The sequence below is a fragment of the Mauremys mutica genome, chromosome 4, assembly GCF_020497125.1.
Source record: "Mauremys mutica isolate MM-2020 ecotype Southern chromosome 4, ASM2049712v1, whole genome shotgun sequence".
Taxonomy (NCBI): Eukaryota; Metazoa; Chordata; order Testudines; family Geoemydidae; genus Mauremys; species Mauremys mutica.
This window is the reverse complement of record NC_059075.1, coordinates 12674782-12697861: the sequence shown is the minus strand read 5'-3', so window position 1 is coordinate 12697861 and position 23080 is coordinate 12674782. Positions and strand designations below refer to the sequence as shown.

The 23080-nt window shown below is 47.6% G+C and overlaps 1 pseudogene; it reads left to right on the top strand.

Moving 5' to 3' along the window:
* LOC123369248 overlaps positions 1-20549 on the top strand; it is a 29893-nt pseudogene extending 9344 nt beyond the window's left edge.
* The last annotated feature ends 2531 nt before the right edge of the window (positions 20550-23080 follow it).

Below are 23080 nucleotides of genomic sequence, written 5' to 3'. Positions count from 1 at the left end.
GCAACTGCCATCTGGTAATGCAGGCAGAGGTAGTGTAAGCTCCCACGGCCTAAAGGCCAATGAACTAGGGCACTGGTTTATTTTCTTTCCCCCCTAAATAGGACCATTGTATTATCAGGCTGCGATTGACTCGGGTTGGGATAGAGCCACTTCTCAGGGACACAGACACACGAAGGACACGAACAAAGCTTGGGACTATCCCTATATGACACACACCTTGCAGCAGCTGCATGGCTATGGGGGAGGGGACACACTACAGTAAATTCTTAGAGTTATGGAGCCACTGTCTCATTTTTCAGGTGTTGCTCCCCTTTAAAAACACCAGGTGTAAATAAATTGTTTATCTTTAAAGGCCTGGTCTACCCACCGATTTCGTACTGGTATAACCATGTCAGGAAGGTGTGTAGGTTTTTTTTTTAAAACGGATGTAGTTATAGCAGTACAAACCCTTGTGTGGATGCACTTATACTGGTATAACAATGACTTTCACCTGCAGAGCTTATTCCTCTTCCTGTACGGCCCTGCACTGCTGTAGCATTTCTAGGGTAGACATACCCTCATGCTGATATAACTGTGTCTACATTAGAGGGATTGTACCAGTTTAACTAAGCTGCTCAGGCCATAGTTCATTGGATCCAAGTTAGCTGGGTTTTAACCATGGATATGTTTGTCCATTCTTCACCATTAGACTGTTGCTGCATTCTCGGTGATGTCGGTGGAACACCAGGAATATGTTTGATCCCGGGTGTTGCTTGCTTGTTTTTATTAAATAGTGTGTGTTTATTCCCAGCAGCCCATTTCATTCCAGGCTATGGTTCATCACATCTCACAAGCTGAGCATGGTCAGCCCCTGCCCCTTTCCCCCAAGGAAAACCCACTGTGCTACAAACTGTGGGGCTGTACATTCAATAGGCGGCATGCTTCCCTCCGCTTCGTACTTGAGCCCAGGGCCAGCTCTACAGTTTTCGCCGCCCCAAGCAGCACACCGAATTGCCGCCATGGACAGCGGGGGCAGTCCATGTGCCCTTAGGGCGGCACGGCAGGCACGTTTCCGCGGCGGCAGTAATTCGGCGGCAGCTTCTATGTTTAGCTGAAGCCGCCGCGGACAGCTAAACATAGAAGCTGCTGCCGAATTGCCGCCATCGTGGAAACACGCCTGCCGCCCTAAGGGCACACGGACTCCCCCCGCTGTCCGTGGCGGCAATTTGGTGCACTGCTTGGGGGCAAAACAACAGGGACTGCCCCCCCCTTGCAGATTGCCGCCCCAAGCACCAGCTTGGAATGCTGGTGCCTGGAGCCAGCCCTGCTTGAGCCATTTCTTTAGTATGGTGCTATTGTAACCCACACATCACCTGGGTGTGGTGTTCTGTCCCATCTAGTGGCACTGAGACCACTTAGAGAGAGAGATAAAATGAGTCTGCTCTACAGCCTTAGCTAAGAGCTAGTTGGCTTTTAGCTCATGTGGTGAAGGCTCATGCACTAAGCTCCAAAAGCCCCAGGTTCAATCCTGCCTGCCAAAGACAAGGGTCTGTCAGCCTTACACTAAGGCGGGGGTGGGGGGAGGCCTGTGATATTGGAATATCCCATCTTTCTAATGAAACTTAAGGTTGAAGTCCTGGCCATTTATAACCATTAAGGATCTTTTGCAGAGGGATATTAGCCCCGGAGTCCTGGCCAAATTCCACTTTCTGCCTATGTAATTGATCTCTGTGTTTTCAATTGGATATAAGAGGTGGCTGCATTTCAGTGATGGGTGAAGTGACACCTATACATGGCATGTTCACAATCCCTTGGGATGAAGGGCATTGTTATAAGGTGATACCATATTATGTACAACTGTAAAAGAGTTGGGATTCCCAGAGCCATTAAAATAAGCGGGAAGTTGTGGGATTGCAAATTTTAGAGTCACTAAATTAAGAGAAGGCCCAGGATTTTTCCATGTGTGATGCTAACTCCACATATTCCAAAGCTGTCAGTGGGTTTCTTAGTGCAGTGCGGCTGATCGCTGAGGGACAAGACATTAGATGGGAGTTAAGATTCAGGAATGGGGCTTATCTGATCCTTGAGCAGCAAACAGCTCAAACTCCAGCCTTGACATCTTCCAGAGCCCCTAACTTCTGGTTTCTTTCTTTCCATGTTGTATCTACTTGCATACTTGTAGCAGTGGATAATGTGTTTTTGTACATTGCTTTCAGATTCTAATGTAGTTCAAACGAAGGCCAGGCTGGAGCCAAACACAGCACTCTCTGAACCCTAAAAATATGCAGAATGTGTCATTTAATCAGTCTCACTGCTTTGATTGGAAAGAGCGTGAGTCTGACTACGGAGCACTAGGAATGCTCGTGATGTGCTAAAGCTGTGTTGGCACGAATGCAAGAAGTGGAACACGCATAGGTGCTGACGCCGTGGGTGCTCTGGGCTGGAGCACCCACAGGGAAAAATTAGCGGGTGCTCTGCACCCACCAGCAGTCAAGCTCCCCTCTCCCACTGAGCACACCGCGTCCCCGCTCCTCTGCCTACCTCCCAGTGTTTCCCGCTGGGACGCTGCCAAACAGCTGTTTGGCGGTGTTAGCATGCTCCGGGAGTGGGGGAGAGGCGCGGGAACGTGGCGCACTCAGGGGAGAAGAGAGGGAAGAGGCGGGTCCAGGGTGGAGATTTGGGGGAAGGAGTTGGAATGGGGACTTTGGGGAAGGGGTTGGAATGAGGGGTGAAGGGGCGGGGCCTAATGGAAGGGGAGGAGTGGGGGCGGGGTCAAGCACCCACGGGAAGAAGGGGAAGTCGGCACCTATGGGGACATGTGTGAATGTGTCTATATGTGCAACCTGATTAGAAGCCCAAGCTCTAAGGGGAAGCCTCACTGGAATGCTCCCTGTTGCCTTTTTGTCTTTCAATAGGCTATGGCACCCTGTGTCCTAAAACGGTTGCTGGCCAGATCTTCTGTGTTTTTTTTGCTTCATTTGGAATCCCTTTTACTATCGTTTTCCTGCACCGGGTCAGTAAGATGCTTTTTCTGCCGTGTGAAAGGCTTGGGAGATGTCTGTATGAGAGGGGAATGAGAAAGGTAATCAGTTTCATTCTCTCAACGATTCTTTGTATGCTGGCTTTGGGTTTTCTTCCAGATATCTCTCTGTTACTTATGCACCCAAACGGTGGTAGGCGTTGTACAAATGCATATGAAGAGAGAGTCCCTGCTCTCAAGATTTTATACTCTGAAGAGATGAGACAAAGTTGTGGGGAAATAGACATATATGCAAAATATCTTTCACACTGTAGCAAGGTCGCTGACTCACCGGCACAGCGCCTCCTGCTGGTCAGTCTGGGAATTAGCTCTTTCTAGCACTCGGAGCGCCTCCTGCTGGCCAGTGTCTCTCCTGCCTCAGGCCCATGTCCCTCCTGGACCCCAGTGCCCCTTACCTTGGGCTTCTGCCCACCACAGCGCCCCCACACTAAGGGTCTCCCCTCCCAGGGGAACCCCCAACCCTCTAAGCCCACTTTGCTTCAGTGGCTACTGCCTGTCGTCAGCTAGCCCCCTCTCACTGGGGCAAACTGCAGTCTGTACTGGCCACTCATCATTGGCAAGGGGGTCAGACCAGCTGCCTCTGCCTATTCCCGGGCTGCACCTCTGTAGCCCCAGTACCTGCTTGGGCCTTTACCAAGGCCTCGGACTGGGGAGTTGCCAGGCAGGAGCCCCCCAGCTCCTCTTGCCCTTCCCCAGCCCTGCTCTGCTTCAGGTACCCTGTGCTCCCAGGCACCTAGGTCCTTCCCACTCGAAGGCTGGAGTTAGACTCTCCCAGCTCCTCCCTGAGGCCTTCTTATAGTGGCCCAGCCCAGCCCTGATTGGCCACTTCAAACCCGCTCCTGATTGGCTCCCCAGGGCAGCCCTTTCCCAGGGCTGTTTTAACCCCTTCCTGACCAAAGCAGGGTGACCACCCCGCTACACACACCTACAAAAATATGAGACATTTTAGCAGAATATCTGGGGTGATGCAAGGTGCATGGCTTGTTCCAAGATACAAGCTACCTCCTGTATCCTAATGGCCTAAACTGCCTGCTGTCACACCAAAAGCCAGCCGCGCACTCTCCAACAGCTCACCAGAAGAGGGTCATTCTAGTCAATGTGTTGAAAGATGGGGATGGGTCTCTTGGAGTTGGAGGCAAGGGCTCTCAAGGCTGATTGTGCCCCAGAGGATATGTCTATATTGCAGCCGGGCACAAGTCCCCCACCCCTCGCCCCCTCAGGTAGACAAGCTCATGCTAGCAGGGCTCACACTAGCACACTCAAAAGAGCGTCATGGAGGTTGTGACACCAGTGGAGGCTCAGGCTAGCCGCCCGGGCTAAAGCCTGCTCTACCCCGAGTCAGAGCTCAGGTGGCCAGCCTGAGCCTTTGCCGGGGCAGCAGTGCCCACCCAGTGATTTGAGCATGTTAGTGCAAGTTCCGCTACCACAAGGAGGCTCGATCCCAGCTGCAGTGTAGACATACCCAGAGTCTTTAGCAGCTCCTAATGCTCTCCCCGCTGCATTTGAGGTGGTGGGAGTTATTCTTCTGGGGCTGCTGAGTAACCTGAGTTCTCCCATAAAAAGTGGTATCAGTGCTAAAGCCATTTCCTTTCATCCTTCAAACAGGTGAACCTCCCTCTCCAGGCCTGCCAAAATGCCATAGGCATGGAATGGAAGGATTGTACCAACAAGGGATCTGGGGTGTACACAGCTCACCCAGCCCTCTCCAGCCTGGGTACCACGGTTGTCCAGTTTCCTTTCCTTTAACCCAATTTCTACTTGTAAATTTCATACCTACAAAAATAAAAGAGAAATGTTAGTATATACCAAACCCTTGCCCCAGCCAGGCCACGCATTCTTGACTGCAAGGGAAAGGGATGGTGCAGGAGCTGCTGTGCTGTCTCTCCACCACCAGAAACTCCCCCAGCCTCTGGGTGCTCCCCCAATGGAAAGCCAGCACCGCACAGTCCAGGGTCTGGTCCTTAGTGACAGTTATTTGGGCTGGCTGGAAATTTTCCATGGAAAATTTATTTTTTTTTATTCTGAAATGTCAGCAAGGTGCCTCATGGGAGTTGTAGTTCAAGTGTTTCATGCTCTCATTCATCTCTGGGGCTGGACGTCATCTCCCACGATTCATTGTGGCTACGTGATGGCTATAGTAGGTGACCTCTCCTCACCAAGGAATGAGGCCATGTTGCCTCATGGGAAATATAGTCCTTTTTGTGTGGCTGTGTCAACCTTTAACTTCTGCAGGCCTGGGAGGAGTTCCTGTCCAGCTATTCCTCCAAAATACTCACGTTGTGTAGGATTTCCTCATGTATCCAAGTGGACTGCCATTGCTGTTGGTTTATTTTTCAGAAGAAGATCAAGTTTCTGACCCTTCTCTTCTTCCTGGTGATGGGCATTCTAGTGTTCCTGTGTCTGCCGTCAGTTGTCTTCCAGGTGATGGAGGGCTGGTCCTACAGTGAAGGATTTTATTTTGCATTTATCACCCTGAGCACTATTGGCTTTGGAGATTACGTAGTAGGTAAGGAGAATAGTACTTCTCTCTGAATTAAAAGGTGATAGAATTACCACTGTAGTGACAATCATAGAATATCAGGGTTGGAAGGGACCTCAGAAGGTCATCTAGTCCAACCCCCTGCTCAAAGCAGGACCAATCCCCAGACAGATTTTTTACCCCAATTCCCTAAGTGGCCCCCCTTATTGAACTCACAATCCTGGGCTTAGCAGGCCAATGCTCAAATCACTGAACTATCCGGGGCAAAGCACAAGCAAGTGATGCTGCATTCTATGGTCTTTCACAGCTCCAGCTTTTGTAATTCTCAGAGGAATGACGAGTTTCCTGGGGGCAGCCCAGAACGGCTCAGGGTACCCAAATGCCTAGACACTATGAAACGTGGTGCTTTATACATAGAACAAAAAGATGCAATGGTTTGGGGGGCAGGAAGTTGGGGAGCAAGAAAGGAGACTTGGAGGTGTCCTAACTACAAAATCTTACGGGTGTATCTGACTCTTGTGGGTTTTTTTATTCAGTAAAGAAATAATCAGGGCTTGTTTTAAAATACCTAATTTTTAAGCAACGTTCTTCACAACTTCAGTCTTTGATGAAGAGTGAGCAGAAAACTTATCCTGGAGGTGGAGACCTATACCTCCACTAACATGACTCCCCATAGAAATTAACTCCTGTGATCCCCTATGCATCATTAGACCCTCCTGGACATCACACATGTGGGAGTTCAAAAGTTCTCCTGAAGTTAAACCCTATAAAACACAGCTTAGCTAGGCAAAATCATTCTATAAACACCTTCAAGTATTTCTCACCAAAATAGTCTCTCTCCATTTAGAGAAACCCCGCACAAGAGAAATCCAGAGTCAGCAAAAATGATCAATTATTGGTATTTTGTCAAAGTGAACAGATTCCTCCACAGTGCCTGGCCTGGTAACACGCTGGCAACCAGAATTTCCTCTCTACAGAGAAATTACAAGGAAACAGCATTTGCATTGGTTCTAGAAGATCAGTGGCTTAAGTGCAGTGAGTTTGGAGGTCTCGCTCCAGTTTTCAGTGGACAGGCCATTCACAGCACAAAAAGACCACTTCTGCCGGCATGCTTAAATTCAACAGAGAGGCCAAGAATGGAAGGGCATAGAGAGTGACTGTCTTTCCTTCTCACCCATTGTGAGGACTCCCTCTAGGTCAGGGCTGAGGTGTGTTGGCAGAATGGTGTGGGGAAACTTGCACTGACATTGCCTATATTCTACCTCTTTTGTGAGTAAATAAACTCCTGTCTCTGGGGCTGAGAATCCAGCTTCTTTCACAAGCCCTTAATTTCCCCCCGTCCCTCAAAAGAGAGGGAGAGGAAGAGAGAGAGAATTCTGATTGGAACATCAAAGTCAGTGTAAGATAGAGAATATTCTGCATCTCACAAGATAAAGGGCTAAGAGACCCAGGGAGCAACAGAACTGGCTGTGACATCTGCCCCTGGTGCAAATTAAATGGGTACTTTAAAATAACTGGAGCAAATTACAGCCTGAAGAATAACATCTAGGGTTGCCAGGCGTTTGGTTTTCGACCAGGAAGCCCGGTGGAAAATGGACCCTGGTGGCTCCGGTTGGCACCGCTGACTAGGCTGTTAAAAGTCCGGTCGGCAGCACAGCAAGGGCCCAGGGCTAAGGCAGGCTCCCTACCTGCCCTGGCTCTGCGTAGCTCCCCGAAGCAGCCGCCAGATCTCTGCAGCCCTGAGGCACAGGGAAGCTCCATGCGCTGCCCCCGCCTTGAGTGCTGGCTCCACAGCTCCCATTGGTTGGGAACCACGACAAATGGGAGCTGTGGGGGCAGTGCCTGTGGGTGCGAGGGCAGCGCACGGAGCCTCCCTGGCTGCCCATGCACCTAGGGGCCGCAGGGACCTGGCAGCTGCTTTCTGGAAGCTGCGGTTAGCGCCACTGGGACCCCAACTCCCTGACCCAGCCCTGAGCCCCCTCCCACACCCAAACTCCCTCCCAGAGCCTGTACCCAATACCCTCCCACCCCAACCCCCTGCCCCACCCCTGAGCCGCCTCCTGCACCCCAAACCCCTCATCTCTGGCTCCACTCCAGAGCCCGCACCCCCAGCCAAAGCCCTCACCCCCCTACACTCCAACCCCCTACCTGAGCCCAAAGTCCTCACCCCACCCTGAACCCCAACCCCCTGCCCCAGCCTGGAGACCCCTCCCGCACCCAAACTCCCTCCCGGAGCTCGCACCTCTCATAGAATCATAGAATCTCAGGGTTGGAAGGGACCTCAGGAGGTCATCTAGTCCAACCCCCTGCTCAAAGCAGGACCAAACCCAACTAAATCATCCCAGCCAGGGCTTTGTCAAGCCTGACCTTAAAAACCTCTAAGGAAGGAGATTCCACTGCCTCCCTAGGTAACCCATTCCAGTTCTTCACCACCCTACTAGTGAAAAAGTTTTTCCTAATATCCAACCTAAACCTCCCCCTCTGCAACTTGAGACCATTACTCCTTGTTCTGTCATCTTCTACCACTGAGAACAGTCTAGATCCATCCTCTTTGGAACCCCCTTTCAGGTAGTTGAAAGCAGCTATCAAATCCCCCCTCATTCTTCTCTTCTGCAGACTAAACAATCCCAGTTCCCTCAGCCTCTCCTCATAAGTCATGTGCTCCAGCCCCCTAATCATTTTTGTTGCCCTCCGCTGGACTCTCTCCAATTTATCCACATCCTTCTTGTAGTGTGGGGCCCAAAACTGGACACAGTACTCCAAATGAGGCCTCACCAGTGCTGAGTAGAGGGGGATGATCACATCCCTTGATCTGCTGGAAATGCCCCTACTTATACAACCCAAAATGCCATTAGCCTTCTTGGCAACAAGGGCACACTGTTGACTCATATTCAGCTTTTCGTCCACCGTAACCCCTAGGTCCTTTTCTGCAGAACTGCTACCCAGCCATTCGGTCCCTAGTCTGTGTAGTAAGTGCAGGCCCTGATAAAGGCCCAGTATGAGGCCTGAGGCCTGAACTAAAGTAATGGTCAAGACTTTGCTAACATAAAGCAAAGTTAAGCTGTGAGCCAGAGGTAGGCCCTGCTCACAGAAGCTGGCACGAAAAGGGCTGATGCTGCATAAACATATATTCACGTAGCATAAACACAGCACTAGAACACACTATACTGAAACATTCCATAGATAACAGGAGGACAGGCCGACCCATCCCAATGACAGGGGCAAAAGGGTAAAATGATGGATAGAGTTGTTTTGATCGAACCAACATGTACAAGGTAGAAGGCGGTACCTTAATACGTAGAGGGGTTGTAACTTGCTACGTAGAGAGGTTGCACCTCAATACGTCAGGTGTGATGTGTAACTTGTTTGTATCTGTGTATAAGAATGCATCCCTGGGGAGGTGCCTTTGTCCGGCCGTAGGGGGAGTGGAAAGTCCCGCCACTAAGCCGGGTCCTTGCCAAGAGGCACTTTCTCGTAGTATGCCCTGAGTTAGGCTAAGAAACCTACAGGGAACTGCAATTGTGTCCGAGGTCGCAATAAACCTAGCCGATGTGACTTTGCATCTTACTGGACGCTGTGGTTATTGGGGATTCTCGTCGGGTCTGCTGTGTCAGCTATCTGCAGAGCTGGGGCAGCACACAGAGGGAACTCACGCACGCAGCCGAGTGATATCAACAAGGAGAAAGCAGAGCACCATACCGGTACCGCTCTGACAACAGTCTGTAGCAGTGCATGGGATTCTTCCGTCCTAAGTGCAGGACTCTGCACTTGTCCTTGTTGAACCTCATCATATTTCTTTTGGCCCAATCCTCTAATTTGTCTAGGTCCCTCTGTATCCTATCCCTACCCTCCAGCGTATCAACCACTCCTCCCAGTTTAGTGTCATCTGCAAACTTGCTAAGGGTGCAGTCCACACCATCCTCCAGATCGTTAATGAAGATATTGAACAAAACCGGCCCCAGCACCGACCCTTGGGGCACTCCACTTGATACCGGCTGCCATCTAGACATGGAACCATTGATCACTACCCATTGAGCCCGACCATCTAGCCAGTTTTCTATCCACCTTACCGTCCATTCATCCAGCCCAGACTTCTTTAACTTGCTGGCAAGAATACTGTGGGAGACTGTATCAAAAGCTTTGCTAAAATCCAGAAATAGTACATCCACTGCTTTCCCCTCATCCACAGAGCCGGTTATCTCGTCATAGAAGGCAATTAGGTTAGTCAGGCATGACTTGCCCTTGGTGAATCCATGCTGACTGTTCCTGATCACTTTCCCCTCCTTTAAGTGGTTCAGGATTGATTCCTTGAGGACCTGTTCCATGATTTTTCCAGGGACTGAGGTGAGACTGACTGGCCTGTAGTTCCCTGGATCTTCCTTCTTCCCTTTTTTAAAGATGGGCACTACATTAGCTTTTTTCCAGTCATCCGGGACCTCCCCCGATCGCCATGATTTTTCAAAGATAATGGCCAATGGCTCTGCAATCTCATCGGCCAACTCCTTTAGCACCCTCGGATGCAGCGCATCCGGCCCCATGGACTTGTGCTCGTCCAGCTTTCCTAAATAGCCCCGAACTACTTCTTTCTCCACAGAGAGCTGGTCACCTCCTCCCCATACCGTGCTGCACAGTGCAGCTGTCTGGGAGCTGACCTTGTCTGTGAAGACAGAGGCAAAAAAAGCATTGAGTACACTAGCTTTCTCCACATCCTCTGTCACTAGGTTCCCTCCCTCATTCAGCAAGGGGCCCACACTTTCCTTGACTTTCTTCCTGTTGCTAACATACCTGAAGAAACCCTTCTTGTTACTCCTAACATCTCCGGCTAGCTGCAACTCCAAGTGTGATTTGGCCTTCCTGATTTCACACCTGCATGCCTGAACAATACTTTTATACTCCTCCCTGGTTATTTGTCCAATCTTCCACTTCTTGTAAGCTGTTCTTTTGTGTTTAAGACGAGCAAGGATTTCACTGTTAAGCCAAGCTGGTCGCCTGCCATATTTACTTCTCTTCCTACACATCGGGATGGTTTGTTCCTGCAACCTCAATAAGGTTTCTTTGAAATACAGCCAGCTTTCCTCGACTCCTTTCCCCGTCATGTTATTCTCCCAGGGGACCTTGCCCATCAGTTCCCTGAGGGAGTCAAAGTCTGCTTTTCTGAAGTCCAGGGTCTCTGTTCTACTGCTTTCCCTTTTTCCTTGTGTCAGGATCCTGAACTCGACCATCTCATGGTCACTGCCCCCCAGGTTCCCATCCACTATTGCTTCCTCTACTATTTCTTCCCTGTTTGTGAGCAGCAGGTCAAGAAGAGCTTTTCCCCTAGTTGGTTCCTCCAGCACTTGCACCAGGAAATTGTCCCCTACACTTTCCAGAAACTTCCTGGATTGTCTGTGCAGTGCTGTATTGCTCTCCCAGCAGATATCGGGGTGATTAAAGTCACCCATGAGAACCAGGGCCTGTGATCTAGCAACTTCTGTTAGTTGCTGGAAGAAAGCCTTGTCCACCTCATCCCCCTGGTCCGGTGGTCTGTAGCAGACTCCCACCACGACATTACCCTTGTTGTTCATACTTCTAAATTTAATCCAGAGACACTCAGGTTTTTCTGCAGTTTCATACTGGAGCTCTGAGCAGTCATACTGCTCTCTTACGTACAACGCAACTCCCCCACCTTTTCTGCCCTGCCTGTCCTTCCTGAACAGTTTATATCCATCCATGACAGTACTCCAATCATGTGAGTTATCCCACCAAGTCTCTGTTATTCCAATTACATCATAATTCCCTGACTGTGCCAGGACTTCTAGTTCTCCCTGCTTGTTCCCCAGGCTTCTTGCATTAGTGTATAGGCATTTAAGATAACCCGCTGATTGTCCCGCTTTCTTGGTCTGAGACAGGAGTCCTCCCCTCTTGTAATCTCCTGCTTGTGCTTCCTCCCGGTATCCCACATCCCCACTTACCTCGGGGCTTTGGTCTCCTTCCCCCGGTGAACCTAGTTTAAAGCCCTCCTCACTAGGTTAGCCAGCCTGCTTGCTAACACACCCCCTGCCCCAGCCCAGAGCCCCCTCCTATAACCCAAACCCCTCATTCCTGGCCCCACCCCAGAGCCCACACCTCCAGCCAGAGCCCTCACCCCCCCGCCCGCCCCGCACTCCAACCTCCTGCCCCAGCCTGGAGCCCTCTCCCACACCCTGAACCCCTCATTCCTGGCCCCACCCAGAGACGGCATCCCCAGCTGGAGCCCTCATGCCCTCCCCCACCCCAATCCCCTGCCCCAGCCCAGTGCCCCCTCCCCCCCCCCAAACCCTTCATCCCCATCCGGAGCCCTCACACACACCCCCGCACCCCAACCCCCTGCCCCAGCCCGGTGAAAGTGAGTGAGGGTGGGGGAGAGCGAGCAACGGAGGGAGGGGGGATGCAGTGAGTGGGGGTGGGGCCTCGGAGAAAGGGCTTGGCAGGGGTATTTGAATGTGTGCAATTAGAAAGTTGGCAACTCTAACAATATCCGAACAGCATTTTCCTCCTCTGTTGATGTGATTCTTTGTAAACACATTAAATAACAATAATCGTGCTTAATTCATGGCCCTGGATTTTCACCATCATAGGCTGGGCTAGCCGGCTGCTGTTGAAATCTTTTACATCGGTGCTAAACAACAGTAGCAAAACTATGGTCAGTCTAGCATCGCATACCTTCTTCATATGACAGTGCTTTCCCCCATGAAACAAGAACGGGCTGTCCTGATGACAGCGTGCTTGGCGGTATTTTGAGACAATGAACAGATTCACACTTCTGTACATGGCCAGATGTGAAATAGCCAATTGGAAAATAATTTGCTCGAGCTCATTTGCATGCAGCAATCTTACTGGGTAAAAAGGATTATGCAACTGTTATATCACAGCAGCAAGATAATGCCTTCTCTGTGAGGGGAGATAGGCCATAAATAAGTTGCCTAGTGCATGAGTTTGGATCACCGTTGTTCATTTAAAATCTTCCCCTAGAAGTATCACCTATATAAAATTCCCCCTACGCAGAGGGCCACAGTTAGGCCAAAGCACCACCTAAGCCAAATGTTGAGCAATAAAGTGGAGCGTAGGTCTTATGCTGGCTTCCCACATAAGGGGATTTCATACCTCTTGAGTTACCCACCTGCCTTGGAGCAGTGATTCCAATTTGTTTTGTTAATACAGTCCACAGACCAAGTCCTGTCCCTGGCTGAGTTACTGGGCCCACTGAGGAAAGAGAGTTTTCCCAGCCTTACAGCTGCTCTTACAGCTCCTATGCCAACTTCTCTACATCCAGAAAGCAAGGGAAATGGCTGTTAGATCTGTGGCCCCATGAATATACCTCCCTGGCCCATTCCTCTTCCATTACAACATCTCTGTGGGTTTGGGCAGAAGAAACCTCCACAGAGCTCTATGGTTTCCAGCTGATGGAGAATCCTGCCCAGGTTCCCTTCATCCTGCCCCTCCCCAGTTTCATAATGGTTAGGGATTCTCCACACCCATACAGGCCTCCACTCCAGGGGCTACTCTAACTCTCTTCATTCCACCCACATGGGATTATCCATGAAAAATGCTCCTCAATGTAAATCCCAAGACTCAGAGCTACACTTCCCTTCTAAACAACGTTTTCAGGCAGACATCAGGGCCATAACTGAAAAGCTACTTAGGGCCTGGGACAGGAACAGAAAAGCAGACTTTTGCACGTTTCTCCTGCTTTCTTTGTCACATGTCTGCGAGGCCATATTTGTTCCAGAGAAAAGATAAATAGATACTGCGATGGGCCTCCCAGGGTGCAACCTGGAACTGGGGTACTGCTGAACCATCTGTCATACCAGTCTGGGTTCCCTCTCACATTTTGACAAGCTGCAAAGCCCTCCAGGGTGCAACCTGGAACTGGGGTACCATTTTGCCCTCTGAACTCTCCAGCCTGGGCTGCCTCTCACAATGCCTGAGTAGTGACAAGCAGCAAACCCCTCTAGGCACTGTCATCACCCAGCACAACAGCATGTGGAGCCCGACACCCAGCTAGATTGCATGAATGCTCCCAGAGCCATTCATGAACCAACAAGAGAGAGGCTTCAGCCAAAATACCCCCAGCTCCCCAGCCTAGGACCCGGGAGCTGTACCATCCTGCCCTGGTCAGAAGTCTGACCAGTATGGATTTATTACCCAGTCTGCCACTTCTACAAAGGAAAGTGGACGTGCACCAACTCTCATTCCTGAGCTGAGCTTTCTCCCCAAGCATGTCACTCAAACCACACTGTTTTAGGTAAATTATAAAACAGATTTATTAACTACAGAAAGATAGATTTTAAGTGATTACACTGCTCTACAGCCAAAATGCTTCTGAAATAAATGTAGTCCAACTTTACTAATTCTGGGTCACTGAGAACGAAAATGATGCTTAAAATTGTTGATTGGCTCTAGTTTTCAAGATATGCTATTGGGTCAGTATATACGACCCTTGACTTGGGAATAGCAGAGGATAAGTGAGTTATAAAGGGAAGGGATCTCAATTTAAACCAGAAATGACTAAAATACATCTTTGACTGGATCTATGAATAAATCTATGACTGGGTTTGGACAGTACTTGCTTTTTAGGAAAAACAATGAATGATGCAATCTGGAGCTGGTATTGCATCATACATGATATGAATTGCATCATGTTATTCCTAGAAGTCATGGATAATGCAATCATAACGAAGCTTACATCACTCTGCTGAACAAATTGCCCTATATCAGCTCTAGAAATCATACAGTGTCGTGCTCTCTTATTTGTCAGTGTTTGATTTTGCAAAGGGACACATTTCTGTTTAGCCAAAGTGAGCAGAGATGCCTCGTACTTGTGTGAACAGTGCAGATAACTTCTGCTATGTTTGTGGTGAAGTGACTTTTGCATCACAAAAACGCAGTATAACCACTATGGTTAAGAAAGCCTATCACCTTTATTTTGGCTGCAAAATTGGAGATCAGGACAAGAGGTGGGCCCCACACATATGCTGCAACACTTGTGCAACAAATCTTCGCCAGTGGTTGAACAGGAAAAGGAAATCTATGCCTTTTGCAGTGCCAATGTTGTAGAGAGAGCCAACAGATCATACCAGCAATTGTTACTTCTGCATGGTGCCTTCAGTTGGGAAAGGTGTGTCAAAGAAGAAAAAGTGGACTGTGCATTATCCAAACATTCCATCGGCTATACGCCCAGTACCCCACGGAGAAGGACTGCCGGTTCCTGATGCACCAGAATCATTCTCACTTGAGTCAGACGAGGAAGAGGATGAAACTTCTGGTCCTGAACCATCAATGTCACAGGACCCACATTTTCTCCCATCCTCCTCCTCTGAACTACACCTCATAACACAAGGTGAACTGAATGACCTTGTCAGGGATTTGGAACTACCCAAGAGTAAGGCAGAGCTGTTGGGCTCCAGACTACAGCAGTGGAATCTCCTGGCAGGTGATGTTAGGGTTTCCATGTTCCGTGACCGTCAAAAGGATCTTGTCCCATTCTTCTTCATGGAAGGTGATCTTGTAGCCTGCAACAACATTGATGGTGTGATGGCAGCCCTCAACATCGTTCACGATCCAGATGAGTGGAGACTGTTCATTGATTCATCGAAGACGAGTCTTAAAGCTGTTTTACTGCATAATGGCAATGTTTTGCCATCAATTCCAGTTGGTCATGCAGTCCATATGAAGGAAACCTATGACAACATGAAACAACTTTTGAGGTGCATAAACTATGACCAACATCAGTGGCAGCTTTGTGGCGATTTGAAAGTTGTTGCTCTCTTGCTTGGTCTGCAGACTGGATACACAAAGTACTGCTGTTTTCTCTGCGAATGGGATAGTCATGCAAGAGATTCCCACTACATCAAGAAAGATTGGCCACTCCGACAGTCATTGGAGCCTGTGAGGAAAAGTGTTCAGCATCCACCACTTGTTGAATCAAGGAAGATTTTGTTACCACCCTTACACATCAAGCTGGGTCTGATGAAGAACTTTGTCAAGGCCATTGACAAAACACAAGCAGCTTTCAAGTACCTCCGTGGAAAATTTCCAAGGTTAAGTGAAGCTAAGATAAAGGAAGGTGTCTTTGTTGGTCCTCAGATTTGTGAACTTCTTCGAGATGATGCATTTGACCATGCACTGCGTGGCAAGGAAAAGACGGCATGGAAAGCCTTCCAGTTAGTGGCAATAAATTTTTTCGGAAACAACAAGGCAGACAACTACAGGTTGTTGGTGGAAAACCTCCTCAAGGCATACAAAAGCCTTGGTTGCAACATGTCACTAAAGATACATTTTTTTGCATTCTCATCTAGATTTTTTTCCACCGAACTGTGGAGCAGTGAGCGACGAGCGCGGCGAGCGATTTCACCAGGACATTGCAACAATGGAGAAACGCTATCAGGGCAAATGGAGCCCATCAATGCTTGCAGACTATTGCTGGACAGTGACAAGAGATGCTCCATTTAATGAATACAAGAGACAAGCCAAGAAGCGCCGAGTAGACACTGAATAGGACTAAACTATGTACATAAAAGTTTTTTGCCTTTTGTTTCATAATAAATTTTATTTATATAACCCTTTTGCTGATTTTTAAAGTGTTACATAAACAGGACAGGTGAAATATTATCATGTAAAGCAACCATAAACACATGAAAAGACCTAGGTTTACAATTTATGATTAAAACTCTAATATCTACACAATATACATAGACATAAAATGTAAAAACTTAAATACCTTAGAAACAGTAGCCAATCAGTTGTTTTAATTGTCATATTTGAATTCAGCACATCAAAATACATAATAAATAGCACATTTTATCTCTGAAGCAGACGACTTCTCAAAAATTGTAGACCAGTGTTATAAGTGATAGCAAACAGATCAAAGTAGATTACCTAGCAAATAAATAAAAACTCAACCTAAGCCTAATATACTAGATAGGATTTGAATTAAGCAGTGTCTCACCCTGTTAGATAGTATAAACAGTCCACAGTCCTCATACACAGACAGACTTCCTTCTTTCCTGCCTGGGACCAGCACTTCCCCCAGCTCAGTCTTTTTCCTCAGCTGTTTCCAAGTGTTCTCTTGTGTAGAAAGTGAAGCAAATTGGTGATGTCACATCCCCCTTTTATAGCTTCTTCCATATGGCGGGAACCCCTTTGTTCCAAGCCAAGTTCCCAGTCCAGTTTGTGAAAAAATACAGGTACCAAAGTGGAGTTCAGTATCACGTGATCTGGTCAAATGCCCTTGCAGGCTTCGGTGAGTGATGGTAGCTATTATCCATAGGTTGACTGAAGCGTCTCCAGGACAGTTCATCAGGCAAGATAAGCTTTCCCCCTTGTCTTTGTTGATGGGCATTCAACTTGGATAGGCCATTCACAGTGTGCTGGCAGACTGTATGTAAAGCTTTGTGTGGGTTACCCAGGTACAAGCACATTGGAAATACAAATACATAGTCAATATTGATAACTCCAGAAACAAAAATGATACATTCATACAAATAGGATAATCCTATTCAGCAAACCATAACTTTCCTATAGACACCTCACATGACATATCTTGTACAAGATGCATCATAGTTATATAATAATCATATCGCTATGGTGAATATGGGGTGCAGAGTGTCACAGATACCCAAACCCCGACCCAAATTCACTCCCTTTAATTTTGCTACAAAAATGTAGCAAAACAGCAGAGTTTTGTGTGCCAAGGTTTTGGATTCACACAATGTAAACTGCACACAGTGCAGTGACACTTAGCGTCGAGGCCTGTTATTCTGAAGATTCCATGCTGATGTTTCGACCTTATGCGTTAGCCAAGCAGAAGTTTACATTTCAGTGAGCCGTCTTGGCTGCATTGTACTATTAAGGCTACATGTGACTAAATAGAGTGGGAACAAAGCTTCCCTTGTTGGAGGATCGCTTATGTCTGAGTAGCCAAACTAAATGACCTGTGTAGAACAGCAGGTGGAGAACTCCCATTGACGTTAAAAGGTTTGGACTGCATGAAATACACATCAGTCCAGTGGTTTCAAGTGCGGAAAGTTGTGCCTTCAGTTTTTGGTACGTGGCAGAGAGTTTTCATCAGTTACTTTCAATGCATTCATTCTTTTTTAATGGAGTAGGTCCTGCATTCTGTAGGAAGTAACATATGAATTGTAGGTTTCTCCTATACATGCAAGGTCATCTGCTATTTGTGACAGCTATTTATTAGGTCACAATCACCCTTTGCTAGGTAAGTCTATGAAGATGGTATAAGCTGATAGACATGGTACATTTCAGCTACACTCCTCCATGGTACTCTGTCCTTGTGCTTGCTACTAAAACATATCCTGGAGCATCTTAATACTAATATAATATGGTTACAACATTGTATATCACTACAAATTATTGGGTTTGCCTGTGTTAGCTCCCACACCCCAACTGAATAAAGCATTTCTCCAGTGGAAAATGTAGCATAGTTGCATTCCCTTTAGAAAGATGAAGCAACACACTACATGTTAATGTCCTTTTCAAAGTATTCAACATGGAATATTCTGACCAACACACTAGCTCAACCAATTGTACTCAGGCAAATTGAATTCAATTTCTTAATTGATTCTCCTCTATTTTTTCTCCTTGTAATCAGATAAACAGCCTGACAGGAATTATCCTTCCTATTACCGATTTTTGGTGGCCATTTGGATTATCTTTGGCCTGGTCTGGATTGCTTTTCTGTTTAATTTATTGACAACGTTATTGGAAGACACTGAAAAAAAAATTGCCCAGAATCTTCACAAAAGGGGAAAGGCAGGTAAAGACAATGAGGAAAACCGGAAAAGATATCAGCCCGCTGGATTTGTTTCTGCAGAAGAACCATCATTACTGGGTTCTGGAGATGCACAGAAGACAGTGTCTCTAGCAGCACATCTTGGAGATGCAAAACAAGTGGAAACTATTTTTTCCTTATAACAGCATACTATAATAACCCACTGGGATCAGAGTTGTTTATTGCAGATTACACTGGTCCAGTATTTTAAGAACTAGACTGAAAGGAGAAAGTCCGGTGGAAATATCATTTTTCTTGCATCCCACACTGAGATGTGACTTTCCCTACACTCTAGCTCAAAAGTGTTACAAACCAAGGGTAACAGTGGTGATAAAATTGCTCTCCTAGCTGTTTTATCTGCAGCAGACCCATGATGACATGATTTACATCATGGTTCCCTCCCCCAACACACTGTTTGCAAAATTCTGCCTGTCCCAAGTGTCAAACATTCTCTGGTTTCTTTGAATCACTGCTAGCTGATGTAGTGCCTTTGGATAAAGATCACAAATGGCTTGATTTCAGTGGCTTCCAGGTATGAACCAAAATGCCATAATAAGCTGTCTGGCTTTAAAAAATGAGTGACAAGATCAAAAGTCACATAAGGAGCAAATCACTGGGGTAAGAGAACGTTATATGAGCAGGATTAGAAAAGGTGTTGGTGCTGTTTGAAAATGGGTTATTCTACCTGTCTCACACAAAGCTGGGTGCAGTTCCACTCGGCCCTTTGGTTTAGGAAGGCTTTGCAATTCTGGCTTACTGAGTACACCACCACTGATTTGATTCAGTTTCTTGCTGTAAAAGGAAGTGGGCGGCTTTTCATGAGGAAACGCTGCTGTTTGAAACGGAGGCGTTGTCAAGCACCATGCATGCTGGATGTATGCATGGGCCTACCTGAGTTGTTTAGGTTCTGCAGAACCTAAACTTCAATTTCAAAACATTGGCATTTCCGCCCCTTCTGGTTGCCAGGAGAACCTTCCAAATTTGATCTGAGTCTATAGGATGCAGCCTTGTCTTCTTAATCCTGCAAGCAAACAGTGAAAACACTGGCTTGATGGAGTCTGGACTCCCTAACCTGCCCTCATTGAGAAGAGCCACCAGACTGATTAGAAGGCCTGTCTTCCAATTCTTTAATGATTGAGCTCCTTGAGTCTATCGGCTTAGCTTAACAAAGAGAATTGTTAAGGGATGGTGATCACAGTCCATAAATATTGATACAGGGCACAGGAATTTGATAACAGGAGGGCTCTTCAATCTAGCAGACAAAGGAATAACAAGATCCAATGGCTTAAATTTGAAGCTAGACACATTCAGACTAGAAATAGGGGGCAAGGCCCTTCTGAGGAGTGTTACCATGTTGTGGTAGAGGGGCTTGCATGTTCCGATGAACCCCAGGGCTATGCCGCCAGATCCTAGTGCCCCTGGTATGGGCACCCAAGGCAAATAGGTTGGGGGAGGTTCCAGACTAAAAATGATCCACCTCAAGACCCTCATGAAAGCCCAAAAATGACCAGGCAAACCTTGCCTGGACTAGGAATACTGGGATCTACCCCTGGGGGAGGTGTCAGGCGAGCGTCTGGTGTTCAGGCAACCCATGTAACTTGGCTGGGCCCAGCCCAAAAAGGTGATCCTCCAGGTCAAGAGGAACCAGTTGAGGTGGTTCGGGCATCTGATAAGGATGCCCTCGGGAGGCTTCCATTGGAACTATACCAGGCATGTCCCACTGGGCGGAGGCCCTGAGGCCAACCTAGGACACACTGGAGGGATTATATCTCCTGGCTGGCCTGGGAACACTGGGGAATCCCCAAGGAGGAGCTGAAACCTGTTGCAGAGGAAAAGGAGGTCTAGTCCTCCCTACTCTCCATGCTGCCTCCGTGAGCCTCCCCAGGAAAAGCGTCATAAAAGAAGAAGAAAAAATAGGGTACAAGTTTTTAACAGTGATGGTAGTCAACCACTGGAACAACTCACCAAGGTTTGTGGTAGATTCTTCATCATTGGCAATTTTAGGTTTGGAAGTTTGTTTGTTTTTTCTAAAAAGATGCTCTAGTTCAAATAGGAACTAATTCAGGGGAGTCCTACAAGCTATGTTATACAGGAGGTCAGACTATATGATCACAAGGTCTCTTTTGGCTTTATAATCGATGCATTTCATTATTTGTTGAGCTAATAAAGACAGTTATGATGTCAACATTAGCTTTTTAATTGCTGTGCGTTTTTGGGGAAGAGTCAAGCTTCTGGAAGATGGATGGGTGGGCAGGGCCGGCTCCAGGCCCCAGCACGCCAAGCGCGTGCTTGGGGCGGCATGCCGTGGGGGGCGCTCTGCCTGTCACTGGGAGGGCGGCAGGCAGCTCCAGTGGACCTCCCGCAGGCGTGCCTGCGGAGGGTCCGCTGGTCCCGCGGCTCCGGAGGACCTCCCGCAGGCGTGCCTGCAGATGCTCCACCGGAGCCATGGGACCGGCGACCGCCAGAGCGCCCCCCGCGGCGTGCCGCCGTGCTTGGGGCGGCGAAATTGCTAGAGCCACCCCTGTGGGTGGGAATAGCTGCAAGGAAGAAACTGCTCTTTTCCTCCCTGAGCATTAAGGCAAACAGAGAAGAGAGAGAAATGAGGATGGGGAGGAAAGAGATACAAAGGGCAGAAACAGCAGAGGTATAAAAAGTGATGCTGAATGGGACAGTGAAATATTGAGAGTTTACTTACAGCACAAAGACTTTTCACCCTTGTTCTTTGTGCAAACACCTCCGTGAGGTCATGGGAGTTCCACTGGGGTTGAAGGGGGAACATGGAGTTTGACATGTACAGCTCAGCCCACAGGCTGTGATTGACAGCAGAGTTCGGCCCACTCTGTAGAATCAGCGTTGACTCTGCTGGTTTAAAAGAAAAAACCCTTCAAATCACACAACACAGCCAAAGCCCGGGGTCAGGAAAGCCCATTTCAGGGAATTTCACAACTAGTTGAACTTCATGGGTTCAAAGCACCCGTCAACAGAAGCAAAACTTTGGGTAGTTTTTGTTCATTTAAGCAACACATCCCCTGAGTACAGGGGATGGGCAAGGCCTCAGGAATATCAAGCTTTTCGGAGTCTTGAACTGGGTTTTTGTCTTCAGTAAGGCCTGGTCAACACTTCAATGTTGACCTAAATTTTATCAGGTGTGTACAATACGCCCCCCACACCCTGACTGATGTAGCAATGCTGACCAAAACACCCAGTGTAGACACAGCTATGCAACGGGAGAATGCTTCCGTCAACCTAGCTACCATCGTATGGGGGAGGCGGCGTCCCTACTCTGATCGAAAAACCCCTTCTGTTGGTGAGGCTGCATCTGCATGATGGGGTTATGACAACATTACTAAAGCAACATAGTTATGCCGGCATAGCCTCTGTAGTGCAGCCATACCCTAAGAACAGGCTTGTTCCGTACAAGTTGTGCCACTTTAACAATAGCAGTCAAGTTAAAGCAGTAGGAACCCCCACCCAGTGCGGATGCAGTTGTATGGGTTATGAGCTCTACCTGTACAAGGCACCCTTACACTAGTACTGTATTACTGTGTCCACACTAGGGCTTGTACAACGTGACCACTTCAGTTAAAATAAATAAATAAATAAATCACACCCCTAACCCAAGTAATGATACTGGTTCAAAAACTGTGGGTAGACTAGGCTACAAATGGAGTTTGTCTCTCTCCTCAAACATCCCCCCACCCAATAAATTAAATCACTATTTAGCCCCCAAGTATGACTGAAGTTAAAAAAAACATTTTGCATTTCTAATGGGAAGTCTGTGCTATGTATTAGAGAAAGAACGACCCTCAGAACCTTGGATGACATAAAAAAGGTACCTCAGATATGGTATGTTTACTAGGGTTTTTTTTAACATATAGAATTACTTTCTCCACATCTCTCCGCTCTATTTTCCAAGTCTTTCCTATGTGGAACATTGGCAATGTGGCTGGGTTAATCATGCTATATACTTATTAATATCATGGATTTTAGCTCTGTTTTACAGATGGGGAACTGATGCACAAAGAGATTAAGTGACTTGCTAGAAGTCACTCAAGAAGCCTGTAACAGAGCAGAGCATTGAACCTGGGTCTCCTGAGTCCTAGGTGGGCACTTTAACCAATAGACCATCCTTCCTCCATCATGTTTATTTAGATGCCACCACTGAATGTTTATTCCTCTCTGCTTCTCATTGGTTGCCCCCAAATCCTGGCCTGCTCAGGATGCTATGTAATCAAAAGATTGCTGTGGGCTTAATAAGAATTTTTCAAAGGGAATTACAACCAATCTCAGAAAAATGTAGTTCTCATAAGCCACTGTAGGGCTGTACTGTGGCTTCTTTGAGCTACCTCTCCGTATTTCATCCTCCCCCCCTTGCACCCTCTTGTGGCTGTGTGTTGCTAGTCCCACAGTATCTTTATCATCAGGAAATGACCTCTCTTCCCTGTTTCTATCCAGGTAAGTTATACTTCCCTCATCCCCTCACAGTCATTAATGGATTCTATCCTCATAAAGCCCCTGGGAGATGGGAGGACCTAACCCCTACCTTGCAGTTGGGTAACAGACCCATCTGTCCTACCACTGTTCAGGAATCAAGTGGATCACGAAAAATAGCCTTTGGAGCCTTGCAATATTTCCTTCTGACTGCAAATCTCACTCAAAATCAAAACTAGAACAAGGCTTCGCCTCAGGCTTTTTGAAACAGCCCTGAAATATTAAACAAATGCAATCCAGATTCCACTATTAAAGCCGCTTCTACTGAAGGGACCCATCTGCC